Source organism: Nycticebus coucang, chromosome 18, assembly GCF_027406575.1.
Source record: "Nycticebus coucang isolate mNycCou1 chromosome 18, mNycCou1.pri, whole genome shotgun sequence".
Classification (NCBI taxonomy): domain Eukaryota; kingdom Metazoa; phylum Chordata; class Mammalia; order Primates; family Lorisidae; genus Nycticebus; species Nycticebus coucang.
The window spans coordinates 59,596,169-59,614,229 of NC_069797.1; the positions used below are offsets into that span (position 1 = coordinate 59,596,169).

An 18,061-nucleotide genomic window follows, 5' to 3' on the forward strand; every position below is an offset into this window, starting at 1 on the left:
TGAGCTCCTGGGCTCAAATGATTCTCCACCTTAGCCTCCTTTTCTTTCTTTTTTTTTTTTTGAGACAGAGTCTGACTCGGTTGTCGTGGGTAGAGTGCTGTAGCAGCATAGATCACAGCAACCTCATGTAGCAGAGACCACCAGCAAAATCTTTGTCTTTAGTAAGTACCTCAGAGGATTTGCTGCAACTGTTTCTCTCCTCATATTTGGGAAAAAACAGCTAAAAGCTTCTACATAATCTGATCCCTGTCTACCTCACTCTATTCCGTTAACTATCTGTACATCAGGCTTCTGGCTATCTCTCATGTCCTTGAACAATGTGTTCTTTGCTCCTTAGGGCCTTTGCACGGGCTATTTTTTTTCTCTCTAGAATGCTCCCTTCCCTTCTTCTCTATGCTTGGCTAACTCCCACTCATCCATCGGAGCTCACAGCAACCCCTAGCTCTTGGGCTTAGGTGGTTCTCTTGGGACTACAGGCGCCTGCCACAATGCCCAGCTATTTTTTAGTTGCAGTTTGGCTGGGCCAGATTCGAACCTGCCACCTTCAGTATATGGGGCTGGCATCCTACTCACTGAGCCACAGGTGCCACCCACTACAAGCTTCTTCTTCTTCTTTTTTTTTTTAGAGACAGAGTTTCACTTTATCACCCTTGGTAGAGTGCCGTAGTGTCACAGCTCACAGCAACCTCCAACTCCTGGGTTTTAAGCAATTCTCTTGACTCAGCCTCCTGAGTAGCTGGGACTACAGGCACCTGCCACAACGCCCGGCTATTTTTTTGTTGCAGTTTGGGCAGGGCTCGGTTTGAACCTGCCACCCTCGGTAAATGGGGCCGGCGCCTTACTCACTAAGCCACCTGCGCCACCCACCACTACAAGCTTTTTAAGCATAGATACCATACATCTCCTCCCAGCACAGTGCCTGAAACAAAAAAGACTCAATGAACATTCATTGAACAAAATGAATGTTAAAAGATTAAACCAAGGTGAGCATTTTCTGACCTGGACAATGGACTCTTGAGCAGGAAGGACACCTGCATGCATGTAGTCATCCCATATCACTCCAAGACAGGGGTCATCCCACTTCCTTCCAGTGATGGTGGTGCCACCCATTTGTTACTACTCTTGTACAATCTTATGATGTCTCTTGGCAGTTGGGTTGGGTTGGATTGGGATTTTACTTTCCTGGTGGTTATGTTTTGCCTCGTCAGATTATGAACCACTTAAAAGAGGAAAGATCATCTATTTTTGGCCTCTCCAGAGCCTAGCACTGTGCTCATCAATAAAGATTTGGTGGGCGGGGCAAAGTGGCACACGCCTGTAATCCTAGCACTCTGGGAGGCTGAGGCGGGTGGATTGCCTGAGCTCATGGGTCGAGACCAGCCTGAGCCACAGCAGGACCCTGTCTCTAAAAAATAGCCAGGAATTGTGGCAGGGGCCTGTAGTCCCAGCTACTTGAGAGGCTGAGGCAAAGGAATGGCTTGAGCCCAGGAGTTTGAGGTTGCTGTGAGCTATGACACCATAGTACTCTACCCATGGCGACAGAGTAAAACTCTGTCTAAAAATAAATAAATAAATAAAAATTTAAAAAAATAAAGGTTTTGGGGTGGCACCCGTAGCTCAGTGGGTAGGGCGCCAGCCATATGCGCCAGGGCTGTTGGGTTCAAACTCAGCCCAGGCCAGCTGAAAAAAAAAAAAAAGCCAGGCAGGGACCTGTAGTTCCAGCTACTCAGAAGGCTGAGGCAAGAGAATCACTTAAGCCCAAGAGTTTGAGGCTGCTGTGAGCTATGACGGCACTCTACCACTCTACCAAGGGCAACAAAGTGAGACTCTGTCTCAATAAAAAAATAAAATAAAATAAAGGTTTGGGGACACTGGAAGATTTCAGAATCTCCTCTCTTGGAATCTCAGAAAATGGGAAAAGAATCTCCCCATCTATTATAACAGATGATTGTTAATAACTGCCTCATGGAGCATCTCATTCCACAGATGAGGGAACAAAGGCTCAGAGAAGCTAGATAATTGTACAAATTTACAGAGTTCTATATGTACAAGCAAGATTGGGATTCAAACCCAAATCTCTCTGTTAACCCAAATACAAAGAACAGGGCTAATGGAGGGCTCCCAAATCCAGAACTGTCACCCTCTTCTCTAGAGGTCTCTGAGATTATTGTCTGGGTTCCTGCAGTAGCCTAATGACCCCAGAAATTACAAGAATTTACTATATGGGGCCCAGATTAGTCTTCGGATTTCTCATTCTTAGGTAAGTGGAGGCTAAATAATTCAGCATTCATTCTGCATGTGTTTCTTGAGTACCTGCAGTAGGCACTGGGGATAGAGAAATGATTCTGCTTTTAAGAAGTTTCAGTTCCTTACAGAGAATAGAACTGTCTTTTGTTATGAGTCCTTAGAGTAGGCCCAGATCCTTGCTAGGACCCTTCACCATGAAAACAAGGGTCAGGGCTATTTCCTTAAACACTACTTCAGTTTCCCAATGTAGAATAAGCCTACAGATAGGACCTAGAAGCTGATTGGAGAACTTTTGACCTTGAGAACTGGTGGTGAATTTGGATTCATTCATGGCAGAAGGAAATAAATCTCAGAAGAGAGCCAGTCATTTAACCTGTAGCCTGACAGATGGTGGCATGGCTGCACTTTGGAAAGGTGTTGGGAAAAGAATAGTGAGTGGTGAGCAACACTGCTAGGGACTCTGGGAGTCACTACTCCTACCTGGAATCATAAGAAATGTCCTGTCCAATATTTGGAACAGGAGATAGAGCAAACTTCCTCCCTGCTTAGTAGACACTACTGGACTGACAGCTAGCACCCATCCTGCCCACATCCTGCACACCTCTTCTCACTCATTCTAGGGTTAGCAATGCCTGGGGAATAGACAGGGTACCCAGTTCAAATGTACGCTCACCTCCAAACTTTTATCTCAGAATTTCTTCTGGGTGGAAACCTTCAGATCCATGGGCAGGATTCCAGAGGCTCTAGGCAGGCTCTGGCCAGAGTGGTTTAACCTATAGGCTCTGGCCCCTGGAAGGGTCATACTTAAAAGGTTCTACTTTCCACCAAAAAGTTCTGCCTCAATATAGCCTCAGGCAGAAAATAATATAGAACAAGGAAGGTGGGGCACAGTGGTTCACGCCTATAATCCTAGCACTCTGGGGGACTGAGGCGGGGGTGGGGAGGGTTGCCTGAGCTCAGAAGTTCAAGACCAGACTAAGCAAGGGCAAGACCTTGTCACCACTAAAAATAGAAAAACTAGCTAGGCATTTTGGTGAGTGCCTATAGTCCCAGCCACTTGGGAGGTTGTTGTGAGCTATGATGACACCAGAGCACTCTATCCAGGATGAGTAAGACTCTGTCTCAAAAAAAAAAAAATGGGTGGCGGCTGTGGCTCAGTGAGTAGGGCGCCGGCCCCATATACTGAGGGTGGAGGGTTCAAACCCAGCCCCAGCCGAACTGCAACAACAACAACAACAAAAAAAGCTGGGCGTTGTGGCTGGCGCCTGTAGTCCCAGCTGCTCGGGAGGCTGAGGCAGAATCACCGAAGCCCAAGAACTGGAGGTTGCTGTGAGTCCTGTGACGTCATGGCACTCTACCGAGGGTGGTAAAGTGAAACTCTGTCTCTACAAAAAAAAAAAAAAAAAGGCGGTGCCTGTGGCTCAAGGAGTAGGGCGCCAGCCGAGGGTGGTGGGTTCAAACACAGCCCTAGCCAAAAAAAGAAAAAAAATAGAACAAGGAAGAACTGAGCTTATAAAAGCAAGCAACAAGTATTTATTAGATATTTATCAAAGACAGTATCCATTCTTTAAAGCATTCATCAATTACCAAAAGTGTCTTGTACACAAAGGCATCTTATATATATTCCATTTAGCAAGAATTTATTGAGCATATTGAAAAGTTATGAGGCTAGCACAATGCTAGGTATTGTGGGAACTGCAAAAAAAAATGGAAGGTGGCACCCGTAGCTCAGTGGGTAGGGTGCCAGCCACATACACAGAGGCTGGTGGGTTCAAACCCAGCCTGGGCCAACTAAAACAGCAATGACAACTGCAACAACAACAAAAATAGCCAGGTGTTGTGGTGGGCGCCTGTAGTCCCAGCTACTTGGGAGGCTGAGGCAAGAGAATCACTTAAGCCCAAGAGTTTGAGGTTGCTGTGAACTGTGATGCCATGGCACTCTACCCAGGGCAAAAAAAAAAGGAAGAAGAAGAAGAAAGCCTGAGGTGGGGGGATCACTTGAGCTCAGGAGTTCAAGGTTGTAGTGCACAGTGATCACACCTGTGAACAGTCACTCAAGCCTGGGCAACATAGCTAGAGCCCATCTCTAAAAAAAATTTATATTAGATAAAGAGAATTAGAAAACAGGACAGGACTGGGAGGTGAGAAAACCTGGATCCTGGGGATAGGGACAACTCCATCCTATTATGCTGTTGCATAAGTCATGTCCCCTCAGGATCTTGGTCTGCTTACCTAACAAATAGGACTTGGACTTCTGTTCTCTGAGGATCCTTTCAGTTCTGACACTCTGTAAGTTCCAAATTACTGCCAAATATGACAGCAGATATGACAATGTCCATCACAGAGTTGGGCTTCAAAGTTTAGGTTGATCCTTTTGTAATTCACAAGCATAATGATTGGGTCTTTGTGCACATGTGTGAGATGTGCCTCCCTCAAACTTTGTCAGTACAGTACAGGATGCTTAAGGCCTAGTCCTGCCCTTAGGTTGTTTATGATGAGCTCTGACACCAGAAGAGAGTTTATCTCAGGGCAAACAATGTGTGCCCCAAGCATAAAGCAAAGTCAATGAGGGCCAGATCATGCAGAATGTAACAAAAACTGCCCCTAGGATGTCTGGGTACGGCCCAGCTCTCCCTATGTGACCCTGGACAAGTCCCTTCCTCTCTCTGGACCCATGTTTCTTTATTTGTACAAAGTGAAAGTTGGTCTGAGGATCCTTCCTTCCTGCTGGAAACATTTCTAGATGGTTCAACAAGATGAAGTTGACAAGAAAGGGTGGAAAAACAATTTCTTTCTCCTTTCCCTCCCTTCCCTTACCCTCCTCTGGGCTTAAGGGAGAAGGAAGCCAGTTTCAGGCCAGCATCCAGCACACGGTCTGGTTTGACTGCTTGAGATGTTGAGGGAACAGGAAAGACAGGGGCGTTTGGCAAGCTATTGCCCCTCCTGGCCTCTGTTTCCTCATCTGTGAAAGGGCATGATTAGATGAATGACTTCTGAGGATTTTTACAACTCTGCCAGCTAACTATATTCTAGAGTTGTAGCTCAAGACAAAAAGCAAACAAGTAGGGCTGGCTAGAGGTGGGGGCCTCAGTCATGCCTTACCTGAGAGTACTACCTAGCTGCTGAACATCTCTGTCTCTTCCCAGGCCTCTTACTTCCTGCCTTCCCTGTCCAGAGATTGGGAGCAGGCCATTGTCTCTATACTCAACAATGGCCAAGCCCAGGGAAAGCCAGCATTATGGATCTTAAAACAAGCTGCAAATTAGCTTAAAAATAAAGAGTATTGACTGGGTGTGGTGGTTCATGCCTGTAATCCAAGCAGTCTGGGAGTGCAAGAAGGTGGATTGCTTAAGCTCAGGAGTTCAAGACCAGCCTGTGCAAGAGTGAGACTCTGCCTCTACCAAAAATAGAAAAACTGGCTCAGTGCCTTTAGCTCAGTGGCTAAGGTGCCAGCCACATACACAGGAGCTGGTGGGTTTGAATCCAGCCCGGGCCTGCCAAACCACAATGACAACTACAACCAAAAATATAGCAAGGTGTTTTGTGGCAGGTGCCTGTAGTCCCAGCTACTTGGGAGGCTGAGGCAAGAGTTTGAGGTTGCTGTGAGCTGTGACACCACAGCACTCTATCAAGGGTGATATAGGGAGACTCTGTCTCAAAATAAATAAGTAAAAATAAAAATAAAAGGCTCGGCACCTATAGCTCAGCAGCTAGGGCGCCAGCCACATACACCAGAGCTGGCAGGTTCAAACCCAGCCTGGGCCTGTGAAACAACAATGGCAACTATAACCAAAAAATAGCCAGGCATTGTGGTGGGCATCTGTAGTCCCAGCTACTCAGGAGGCTGACGCAAGAGAATCGCTTAAACCCAAGAGTTGGAGGTTGCTGTGAGCTGTGACGGCACAGCACTCTACCCAGGGCAACTTGAGACTCTGTCTCAAAAAAATGAAAAATAAATAAAAATAAAAATAGAAAAACTAGCCTGGCATTGTGGAGAGTGAGACTCTGTCTCAGACAAAAAACAAAAAATGACTATTCTGGGTACAGCTGCCACTGTTTGTCATGGTGCCTAAAAAAATATAAATAAAAGATCATGCCTGTAATCCCAGCACTTGGGAGGCCGACGCAGGTAGATTGCCTGAGCTCAAGGTTGAGCCAGAGCGAGACCCCATCTATAAAAAATAGCTGGGCGTTGTGGCGGGCACCTGTACTTCCAGCTACTCAGGAGGCTGAGGCAAGAGGATCACTTAAACCCAAGAGTTTGAGGTTGCTGTGAGCCAAGATGTCATGACACTCTACCAAGGGTGACAAAGTGAGACTCTGTCTCAAAATAAATAAATAAATAAGTAAATAAAAGATTTTATATAAAGACAAAGAGACATAGAGAGTAGAAAGCAGAGTGAGGCTGACAGCCTCCTAGTCTACAGATTTCACATCTACCAAGAGACTCCCCCAGCAGCCAACCTCTTGCTAAAGGATAGCAGCTGACTACAGGCCTGGAACACGGCAGGGATCCCAGAACAAGGCTTCTCAGTCCATCTCCCTCCAGGGCCCTGGAGTGGCCCACATCAAGCCTTCTACTTCTTTTTTTTTTGAGACAGAGCCTCAAGCTGTTGCCCTTGGTAGAGTGCCGTGGCATCACAGCTCACAACAACCTCAAACTCTTGGGCTTAAGTGATTCTCTTGCCTCAGCCTCCTAAGTAGCTTGGACTACAAGTGCCCACCATAACACCTGGCTGTAGGTGTAGTTGTTTGGTTGTAGTTGTCATTGTCGTTTTTTTTTTTTTTGTAGGGACAGAGTCTCACTTTACAGCCCTCAGTAGAGTGCCATGACGCTACAGGACTCACAGCAATCTCTAGCTCTTGGGCTTACGCGATTTTCTTGCCTCAGCCTCCCAAGCAGCTGGGACTACAGGCGCCCGCCACAACGCCCAGCTATTTTTTGAGTTGTAGTTGTCATTGTTGTTTGGCAGGCCTGGGCTGGATTTGAATTCACCAGCTCTGGTTTATGTGGTTGGTGCCCTAGCTGAACCATCAGCTCCATTTTTTTTTTGCAGTTTTTGGCTGGGGCTGAGTTTGAACCCACCACCTCTGGCATATGGGCCCAGTGCCCTACTCCTTTGAGTCACATGCCGCACATCATCTCCATTTTTTTTTTTTTTTTGTAGAGACAGAGTCTCACTGTACCGCCCTCGGGTAGAGTGCCGTGGCGTCACACGGCTCACAGCAACCTCTAACTCTTGGGCTTACGCGATTCTCTTGCCTCAGCCTCCTGAGCAGCTGGGACTACAGGCGCCCGCCACAACGCCTGGCTATTAATCATCTCCATTTTTTAAGATGAAGGATATACTGCTCAGGAGACTTCAGGAACTTGCCAGAAGCCACAAATCTAGTAAGTGAAGATGCATGGTCTGACTCTGGGTTATTGGAGCCCAGAGCCTGATTTAACCACTGCCTTTGTGGAAAGTATTTTATTTTTTTATTTTTTTTAATAATATATTTATTTTAATTAAGTCTGTGGTTATTATTATTATTATTATTTTTTGCAGTTTTTGGCAGAAGCTAGGTTTGAACCCGTCACCTCCGGCATATGGGGCCAGCACCCTACCCCTTGCGCCACAGGTGCCGCCCGGAAAGCATTTTAATAAGAAGCCACAGAACTGGTTTGGCACTCATAGCTCAGTGGTTAGGATGCCTGTAGTCCCAGCTACTTGGGAGGCTGAGGCAAGAGAATTGCTTAAGCCCAAGAGTTTGAGGTTGCTGTGAGCCGTGGTGCCATGGCACTCTACCGAGGGCAACATAGTAAGAAGCCACAGAGCTGGACCTGGACTGAGGTTCTGCCTCTCACCAGCTGTGTGAGCTCGGAAGTTTCCTTAATCTCTTCGATCTCTTTGTCCTACCCTGTGCAATGGCTAATGACATCCTCCTCACTGTATTGTTGGGGGATGACATGGTCCCTGTGTGAAAGGTTAGCATGGGGCATGGCGGAAAGTAAGTTGCACCCCACCTCCAGCCTTGGTTTTTCCATTCTCTGGCTCTCTGGTTCTGGTCACTCCCATTCACTGAGCCTGCACTCACCTTCCACACCCATACTGGTAATGACCTCTGTCCCCACTTTCTCTCTCGCCTTGCTGTTTGCATCACCTGGGCTCCCCATCCCACTCTCCCAGGCCCACTCTCCCAGGCTTTGTAGAATCACTCTGGGAGATGGGGCTGGATTACAAGGACAGATGTTTACCTCCGAGTCTGTTTCCCTGCCCTGGGGATGTTGAAGGAGTAAGGAGAGACTAGAATTACCAGAATTAGCAAATAATTTATCTTGTACCCTCAGACCCAGGGTTTGTTTTAGGGTTCCTAGAAGAGTATGAGATTGAAAGACTTACTTCAATGGCAGACAGTGCAGCAAATAGGTTTTGTTTAAAAATTAACTAAACAGTTTTATTTAAGTATAATTACATAACGTGAAATTTACCCATTCTAAGTGTACAATTCAATAGTTTTTAGTAAATATACCAAGTTGTACAATGATCACTATAATCCAGTTTTAGAACATTTTCATCACCACAATAAAATGCCCATTTACACTTAATTTCCATTACCACCCCCACAAATGGCTTTTTAAAACACTTAAGACATTAATTATTTTTTCCACCGTAAAACTCTTATTGCAGAAATTCTGGAGGGAAAAATCATAAAAGTATAAAAAAGAAAATAAAATCGTTCTTGCTGGACGCCCATAGCTCAATGGTTAGAGCACCAACCCCGTGCACTGGGGCTGGTAGATTCAAACTCGGACTGGGCCTGCTAAACAAAAACAAATAATAATAAAAAATAAGATCATTTTTATGATCTTATTAGCAATCCCAGTACAGTGGATTGCTTGAGCTCACAAGTTCAAAAAAAGCCTGAGCAAGAGTAAGATCCCGATCTCAAAAAAAAATAGTAGGCATTGTGGTGGGTACCAGTAGTCCTAGCTACTTGGGAGGCTGAGGCAAGAGGATCACTTGAGTCCAAGAGTTTGAGGTTACTGTGAGTTGTGATGCCATGGCATTCTACCAAGGGTGACAAAGTGAGACTTTGTCTCAAAAAAAAAAAAAAATAATAATAATTGTTCTGGCTCAGCACCCGTAGCTCAGTGGTTAGGGCACCGGCCACATGCACCAAGGCTGGCGGGTTTGAACCCATCCAGGGCCTGCTAAACAACAATGACAATAACAACAACAAAAAAAGCAGGTGCCTGTAGTCCCAGCAACTTGGGAGGCTGAGGCAAGAGAATTGCTTAAGCCCAAGAGTTTGAGGTTGCTGTGAGCTGTGACACCATGGCACCCTACCAAGGGCAACATGTGAGACTCCGTCTCAAAAAAAAAAATCGTTCTTAAATAAATAATCCAAGGAGAACAATTGTAAATAATTAGGTAAAGACTTTCCAATCTTTTTTTTTTTTTTGTAGAGACAGAGTCTCACTGTACCGCCCTCGGGTAGAGTGCCGTGGTGTCACACGGCTCACAGCAACCTCTAACTCTTGGGCTTACGCGATTCTCTTGCCTCAGCCTCCCGAGCAGCTGGGACTACAGGCGCCTGCCACAACGCCCGGCTATTTTTTTTGTTGTTGCAGTTTGGCCAGGGCTGGGTTTGAACCTGCCACCCTCGGCATATGGGGCCGGCACCCTACTCACTGAGCCACAGGCGCCGCCCCAATCTTTTTTTCTTTGTTTTTGAGTTGGGGTCTCACTCTGTTGTCCAGGATGGAGTGCAGTGGCTTGATTATAGCTGTCTGCAGGCTGGATCTCCTGGGCTCAAACGAAGCCTCCCTAATAGCTGGGACTACAGGTATGCGCCATCATGCCTAGTGAATTTTTTTCTTATTTTTTGTAGAGATGGAGGTTCTCATTTTGTTATCTTGTCTAGTCTAGAACTGTTAGTCTCCAGTGATCTTCCCTCCTTTGCCTCTCAAAGTGCTGGGATTATAGGCATTAGCCACTATGCTTGGCCCTCTCTGTTCACTTTTTTAGAAAAAGTGTATTGTATTATACATAGTATCTTATAATAATCTGATTTTTTTTTTTTTTGAGACAGAGTTTCACTTTGTCACCCTTGGTAGAGTGCCATAGCGTCACAGCTGACAGCAACCTCAAACTCTTGGGCTTAAGCCAGGGGTTCTCAACCTTCCTAATGCCGCAGCCCTTTAATACAGGTTCTTCATGTTGTGGTGACCACAACCATAAAATTATTTTCGTTGCTACTTCATAACTGTAATTTTGCTACTGTTATGAATCATAATGTAAATATCTGATATACAGGATGTATTTAGGTGACCCCTGTGAAAGGGTTGTTGGACCGCCAAAGGGTCGTGACCCACAGGTTGAGAACCACTGACTTAAGTGATTTTCTTGCCTCAGCCTCCCTTGTAGCTAGGACTACAGGCACCTGCCACAACACATGACTATTTTTTTGTTTGTTTGCTTGTTTAACAGGCTAAGGTGGGTAGAACCCACCAGCCCTAGTGCATGTGGCTGGTGCCCTAACTGCTAAGCTATGGACACTGAACCGTATAATCTGATTTTTGATGTAATACATCATGAAAATTCTCCCATGGCATCAAGTCTTCATCCACAACATAATAATATTCCAGTGTGTTGTCTAATCACAGTTTTGTTTTGTTTTTTTGAGACAGAGCCTCAAGCTGTCACCCTGGGTAGAGTGCTGTGGCATCACAGCGCACAACAACCTCCAACTCCTGGGATCAACCGACTCTCCTGCCTCTGCCTCCCAAGTCGTTGGGATTACAGGCACCTGCCACAATGCCAGGCTAATTTTTTGGTTGCAGCTGTCATTGTTGTTCGGCGGGCCTGGGCTGGATTCGAACCCGCCAGCTCAGATGTATGTGGCTGGCACCTTAGCCGCTTGAGCCACAGGCTCCGAGCCATAATCACAGTTTTTTTTTTTTGTAGAGACAGAGTCTCACTTTATCACCCTTGGTAGAGTGTCGTGGCATCACAGCTCACAGCAACCTCCAGCTCCTGGGCTTAGGTGATTCTCTTGCCTCAGCCTCCCGAGTAGCTGGGACTACAGGCGCCCGCCACAACGCCCAGCTATTTTTTTGTTGCAGTTTGGCCAGGGCTGGGTTTGAACCTGCCACCCTCGGCATATGGGGCCGGCACCCTACTCACTGAGCCACAGGCACCGCCTGTGTTTTGCAGTTTTTGACTAGGGCTGGGTTTGAACCCACCACCTCTGGTATATGGGGCTGGTGCCCTACTCCTTCGAGCCACAGGTGCCACCCTCAAGCAATCCTCTTGCTTCAACCTCCTGAGTAGCTGGGACTTCTGGGGCCCGTCATAATACCTGGATAACTTTTTTTCTATTTTTAGTAGAGATGGGGTCTCTCTCTTGCTCAAGCTGGTCTTAAACTCCTGAGCTCATATGATCCTCCTGCTTCAGCCTCCCAGAGTGCTAGGATTACAGGAGGGAGCCCAGCCTATTCAACCCGTAGGACCCAGTTGTCCAAGTCAGAAGCCTCAGGTAATGCTCAGTTCAAAAGAAGGCTGGCCAGGCACAGTGGCTCATGCCTGTAATTCCAGCACTCTGGGAGGCCTAAGTGAGAGGATTGCTTGAGCTCAGGAGTTTGAGACCAGCCTAAGCAAGAGAGAGACCCCTATATGCAACATGCCTGTAGTCCCAGCTACTCAGGAGGCTGGGATAGGAGGATCCCTTGAACCTTGGTGTTTGAGGTTGCTGTGAACTGATGGTGCCACTGCACTCTAGCCTATGTGACAGAGGGAGACTTTGTCTCAAAACAACAACAACAAAAAGAGTGGCACCAGTGGGTAGGGCGCCTGCCCCATGTACCGAGGGTGGTGAGTTCGAACCCAGCCCCCCCAGCCAGCTAAAACAGCAGTGGCAACTGCAACAAAAAATAGCTGGGCGTTGTGGCAGGTGCCTGTAGTCCCAGCCACTCAGGAGGCTGAGGCAAGAGAATTGCTTAAGCCTAAGAGTTGCGGGTTGCTGTGAGCTATGATGCCACTGCACTCTACCAAAGGCGACAGAGTGAAACTGTCTCAAAAATAAAAAAATAAGGGCGGCGCCTGTGGCTCAAGGAGTAGGGCACTGGTCCCATATGCCGGAGGTGGCGGGTTCAAACCCAGCCCCGGCCAAAAACCACAAAAAAATAAAAATAAAAATGAAAATTAAATAAAAAGAAGATTGAAGAAGAGATTCAAGGGGACCGGGCTGTCCCAGAGCAGGAGTATGCAGAGGAGAACATCTACCAGGCCCCGAAGATTGTCAGGCACTGTGGCATGTCCCTGGAACTCAGAGGAATAGTCTGACCCATTCCCTACCAGCTCTCCCCATCACCTATAAGTGCTCCGGGCAGTACCCTTGACCAACTCCTTTCTTGCTGCCTCCAAGTGTGTCTTTTTTTTTTTAGACAGAGTCTCATTTCATCACCCTGGGTAGAATGCCCTGGTATCATCATAGCTCACAGCAACCTCAAAAGATCCTCTTGCCTCAGCCTCTCGACTAGCTGGGACTACAGGCATCTGCCACGACACCCAGCTAATTTGTCTACTTTTAGTAGAGACAGGGTCTCTAACTCTTGCTCAAGTTGTTCTCAAACTCCTGAGCTCAAGCAATCCATCTGCCTCAGCCTCCCAGAGTGCTAAGATTACAGGCGCGAGCCACCACTCCCTGCCCTCCAAGTGTGTCTTCATGCTCTTCCAACCACGTGGAGGCCAGGTCCCCTCAACCAGCCAGCTGCAACCTGCCTTGACTCCCTCCCCACACCAGCAGCCCTGCAAGGATCAGCTTTGCTTCAGAAACCCCACCCAGGCACCCTCTCCTCCAGGGGTGGGGCTTCACTTTCCCCAACCCCCAGGCTTAGAGGACCAATTGAAGAGGAAGGGGAGGGGAGGGGAGGGGGGAGGTTGGGTGGAGGGAGGGTAATTTGTGGGACCACACCTATGGAGCATTTTACAAGGGTATATGTTAAATCTACCAAGTGTAGAATATACATGTCTCAACACAATATCTAAGAAAATGCGGTGAAGGCAATGTTAACCAGTTTGATGAAATTATTTCAAATTGTATATAAAACCTTGTACTCCATAATTGCATTAACGCACACAACTATGATTTAATTTATTAATTAAATAATAATTTAATCATTTCAAATTGTATATAAAACCTTGTACTCCAGGGCGGCACCTGTGGCTCAGTCAGTAAGGCGCCGGCCCCATGTGCCGAGGGTGGCGGGTTCAAGCCCGGCCCCGGCCAAACTGCAACCAAAAAATAGCCGGGCGTTGTGGCGGGCGCTTGGGGTCCCAGCTACTCGGGAGGCTGAGGCAAGAGAATCACTTAAGCCCAGGAGTTGGAGGTTGCTGTGAGCTGTGTGAGGCCACGGTACTCTACCGAGGGCCATAAAGTGAGACTCTGTCTCTACAAAAAAAAAAAAAACCTTGTACTCCATAATTGCATTAACGCACACAGCTGTGATTTAATTTAAAAAATAAATAATAAATACAAATAGGCTTGGGAGGTGGATGTTGGTCGCGGGGCAGTGGGCAGTGTAGTGGATAGCGGAGCTGAATAACTGTCCTCAGGGAGATCTTGAGATGACTCACTTGCCACTGGAAGGGAGAGAGGGCCTGGGGGGATGAATGGATTGCAAACCAGAGGGAGGGACTGAGTAGAGGAGCTTGATTAGTCCGCGTCAATTTCAACAGCATCAGCAGTGCGTGGGATTGAGCGATCCCACCGGGCGTTGTGGGGGGGTGGGCAAGGCTGGGATGCTGTCTGACGTTGATTTCCCGCCTGCTGGGCTGGCCATGAGCAGTTCATGAATGACTCACCTCATTGTCAGGCTGATTCACAGCTCCGCCGGCGACTTGAGGGGAGGCGGCCCCTCGGTTCGGTTCACAAGCGCGCACGCGCGCTGCCGGGGGCTTCAGCGAGTCTATTACTTGTTGGGGTTGGAACAGGATGGACGGAGTTTCTGCGGCAAGAGGGAGAGGGATGCACACCACCTGTGTGTGGATAACAAGTCTGAAGTTTCTGCCTTTAGCGGCTCCATGGCTGTTTACATTTAGATTGATTAAATTAAATACTGGTGGGCACAATGGTACATGCCTGTAATCCTAGCACTCTGGAGGTCGAGGCAGGAGGATTTTTTGAGCTGAGTTTGAGACCAGCCTGAGCAAAAGTGAGACACCCCTCTCCATCCTGCACCCCGCTTCTCAAAAAAATAGAAAAATTAGCTGTCATTATGGTGGGTGTCTTTAGTCCTAGCTATTCCGGAGGTTGAGGCAGGAGGATGGCTTGAACCCAGGAGTTTGAGGTTGCTGTGAGCTAGGCTGATGCTACAGCACTCTTGCCTGGGCAACAAAGTGACACTGTCTCACAAAAACAAAAGAAAACCCCACTTCAGTTTCTTTGTTGCACTATCTACATTTCTTTCTTTCTTTTTTTTTTTTTTGAGACAGAGTCTTACTATGTTGCCATTGGTAGAGTGCAGTGATGTCACAGCTCACAGCAACCTCCAACTCTTGGGCTTAAGCGATTCTCTTGCCTCAGCCTCCCAAGTAGCTGGGACTACAGGCGCCCGCCACAATGCCTGGCTAGTTTTTGTGGCAGTTGTCATTGTTGTTTAGCCGGCCTTGGGCAGGGTTCGAACCTGCCACCCTCGGTGTATGTGGCTGGCACCATAACCACTGTGCTACGGGTGCCGAGCCTACTTTTCCCTTCTCTTCCCTCCCCTCCCCTCCCGTTCCCTTCCCTTCTCTTCTCTTCTCTCTCTTTTTTTGTAGAGACAGAGTCTCACTTTATCGCCCTTAGTAGAGTGCTGTGGTGTCACATAGCTCACAGCAACCTCCAACTACTGGGCTGGGCTTAGGCGATTCTCTTGCCTCAGCCTCCCAAGTAGCTGGGACTACAGGCACCCGCCACAATGCCTGGCTATTTGTTGCAGTTTGGCTGAGACCGGGTTCAAACCTGCCACCCTTGGTATATGGGACCAGTGCCCTACCCACTGAGCCACAGGCGCTGCACTCTTTTCTTTTCTTTCTCACGCTTATAATCCTAGCACTCTTGGAGGCCAAGGCAGGTGGATTGCTTGAGCTCAGGAGTTCCAGACCATCCTGAGCAAGAGCAAGACCCCATCTCTCCTAAAAATAGAAAAACTAGCTTGGCCTTGTGGACTAGCCGCATTTCAAGTGCTCAATACCCATAGGTGGCTAGTGGCTTCTCTACTGGACATTGTAAATAGGAAGCATTTCCATCAATATACAAAGTTCTTGGCTCGGTGCCTGTAGTTCAGAGGCTAGGGAGCCAGCCACATACACCGGAGCTGGCAGGTTCGAATCCAGCCTGGGCCTGCCCAACAACAATGACAACTACAACCAAGAAATAGCTGGGCATTGTGGAGGGCACCTGTAGTCCCAGCTACTTGGAGGCTGAGGCAAGAGAATCGCTTAAGCCCAAGAGTTGGAGGTTGCTGTGAGCTGTGACGCTGGGGCACTCTACCCAGGGCGACATAGTGAGATTCTGTCTCCAAAAAAATTTTTCTTCTCGGGCGGCGCCTGTGGCTCAGTGAGTAGGGCACCGACCCCATATGCCGAGGGTGGCGGGTTCAAACCCAGCCCCAGCCAAACTGCAACAAAAAAAATAGCCGGGCGTTGTGGCGGGCGCCTGTAGTCCCAGCTGCTTGGGAGGCTGAGGCAAGAGAATCCTGTAAGCCCAAGAGTAAGAGGTTGCTGTGAGCCGTGTGACGCCACGGCACTCTACCCGAGGGCAGTATAGTGAGACTCTGTCTCTACAAAAAAAAAAAAAAAAAAATTTTTCTTCTATTGGAAAGTGCCGGTTTACACATGCTGGTTATACACTAACTCAGAATCTGCAGTCTTCATACACAAAGCTGCACAGACTAGTTCTCCACCCATGTACGCAGCACACAACACTCAACATGCAACACCCAACGACCAACACAAGACTCTCTGTATGTACACACTCCCTTTCAAATATGCCAGTTGGGCGGCACCTGTGGTTCAGTGGTTGGGATAACAGCCCCATATACTGAGGGTGGCGGGTTCTAACCCGGCCCCCACCAAACTGCAACAAAAAATAGCTGGGCGTTGTGGCAGGTGCTTGTAGTCCCAGCTACTCGGGAGGCTGAGGCAAGAGAATTGCCTAAGCCCAGGAGTTGGAGGTTGCTGTGAGCTGTGACACCTTGGCACTCTACCAAGGGTGATGAAGTGAGACTCTGTCTCTAAAAAACAAATATGCCATTGTCCATACCAAGGCAAATGTAAATATACACACATGCATCATCACACTTATTTGAATACAACTGTTCATTCCATAAAAATACATATTAGGGTGAAATGCGTTTGCAAATAATGCTGCAATAGATACAAACTCAAGCCATATGGTTCCCATAACAATTCCCAGCACATTTTGCAAACTCAAGTAGAGGGAGAAGGGAACCCCCTTTGGTTGAGGCCCTGTCAATGGGGTAGGCATGGAGTTTGCCATTTCAGTTCATTAACTTTTATCCCATAATGCTTTAAGAAACAGGCATTATTCTTCTTTTAGAGATGAGGCAGGCAGCTAAGATTCAGAGGGGTAATGTAACTTACTCAAGGTCACCTAGCCACTTAGCAGAAGAGTCAAATATAAATCAAGATTTGTCTAAGTCAATAGCCAATGCAGCATGCTGTCTCCAAACTTAAACCAAACACACACTCTCTCTCTCTTTAGGTGTGCCCTCCTTTATCCAAAGGTAAGCTCTTCATCTAGCAACTTCAAATGTGTGGAAGTGAGTATGGAGTTGCACAGACTCATTCAAACTGCCTCCTGACAAAAGGCATTAAGTCATTCAACAAAGGTTCCTGAGTGTCTTCAATGTATCAGGTGCTGGTTCACAAAGGTGAAGAGCTACAGTCTTGCCCTTAAGAGGTTCTAAGTCCAGCAGGGAAGAGTAAGAGGAATTTGAAGGCAGTACAGGGCATACAATAGATCTGAGCTAAAATGCAGGTAGGCCCTAAAGACAGGAAACTAAAGACAAGGAAACTTGAGGCAGTTAAAGAAGGCTTCTTGGCCATAGTGGCTCATAACTATAATCTTAGCATACTTAGGACAAGGCAGGAGGACCGCTTGAGCTCATGAATTCAAGACCAGCCTGAGTAGAAGTGAGACCGGTCTCTATTAAAAATAGAAAAACTAGCCAGGCGATGTGGCAGGTGCCTGTAGTCTCAGCTACTTGGGAGGCTGAGATAGGAGGATTGCTCAAGCCCAAGAGTTTTTGAGGTTGCTGTAAACTATGACGCCACTGCACTCTACCAAGGGCAACAGAGTGAAACTCTAATAACAACAATGTATAAAAAGAGCCGGACCAAGAACACCTTTGCTTGATAAATGTGTGTTGCAAGAATGAGTGGGTGGGTGGATGGACGGATAGATGAACAGACAGATAAACCGAGCAGGTGAGTCCTGGGATGAAGGAAGTCATGCTCCAGAGCCCAGTCCCTAGTGTGCTCGACACAAGAAAGGGGGTGGGGGGCCAGACATAGCGTCGAAAGCCAAGATTCTTCAGCCTCACTTTCATCTGAACGCGTGTTGAACCAGCCCTCTGGACAGGAGGGGGCCGCTGGGGGGCGACCAAGAGCCCATCCGTTTCCCCTTTAAGGCCAGGCGGAAGGCTGGAGAATCAACTGTCTTTGTGTCGGCGGGATAGAAACAGGCCTGCCCCTTTAAGAGGGCGGAGTCGCCGGAGTGGCGGCGGCTTCGAACGCGGTCTGGGGCTTTGCCATAGCCTCTAGAC

General features: G+C 47.6%; 1 non-coding gene across 1 annotated transcript; it reads left to right on the forward strand.

Moving 5' to 3' along the window:
- The first annotated feature begins 4,615 nt into the window (after positions 1 to 4,615).
- LOC128571499 (small nucleolar RNA U13) lies at positions 4,616 to 4,716 on the forward strand. The gene has a single exon (XR_008375901.1). It is a non-coding gene; the product is annotated as a small nucleolar RNA U13 (small nucleolar RNA).
- Positions 4,717 to 18,061: the final 13,345 nt, after the last annotated feature.